We start from the raw sequence: 780 nt of genomic DNA on the forward strand, positions 1-780 counted from the left end.
CATAACAGTCCCAGTTTCTTTAGGGAGCATGGCTTTAGTGAGCCATGGTAAAATCAATAACCGTGAAGTCACTTCCCCTCTGCAGAATCCTCTTTGCCCATCCATGCCCATTGTCCCTATAATGTCCACTGAAGGGTCTAAAAGGCTGATTGACTTTTTTTCTTTTACTGAGGAAAGATATTGAAAAATGCTTATAGCGCTTTTCAAGTAAGAGTAGGAAAATCTTATACACCCATGCAAGCATGTGCAGAAAGAGAGAGGGAGGGAACGAGGGGGATCGGGTGTGAGCACACTTAGGATTTTTTTTTTTTTTTTTAAACGTCACAAAAAGCATGGCATTGGGTGCAGATAGAACATAAGGTTTCTCTCTTCTGAATTTCAGTTTTTCTGTCTCAGGTAGTGGAAGAAGAAATATTTGACATCTCACATGGGGAATTTTTAAAGTCAATATACCATATTCTTCCTCAAAGAAAGCCTCAGATCACATTACTATGAGTCCTTTTAATGGTAGAAAATAACAGAAGAGATTGGAATCATTAAGAGTTGAGAGTTTGAGAAGTCTATTTGACAATTTTTCCATTTCCTCTAAGAACTTCAAGCCCTCCAGACAAATAAAATCTCCCAAACTCTTATGTGCTTCCAAAAAAGATTCCTTTTCTTAACTTGATAAGTCTCCACCAAAATAGTTTTTTGTGTGTATGACACCTCAATTCCTCATGATTCAGTTTAAGATTCTCTTCACTTTTGTTCTTTGTAAAGTACAAACACAACTGATAACCA

The sequence above is a fragment of the Camelus dromedarius genome, chromosome 2 (assembly GCF_036321535.1).
Source record: "Camelus dromedarius isolate mCamDro1 chromosome 2, mCamDro1.pat, whole genome shotgun sequence".
In the NCBI taxonomy this organism is placed as follows: Eukaryota; Metazoa; Chordata; class Mammalia; order Artiodactyla; family Camelidae; genus Camelus; species Camelus dromedarius.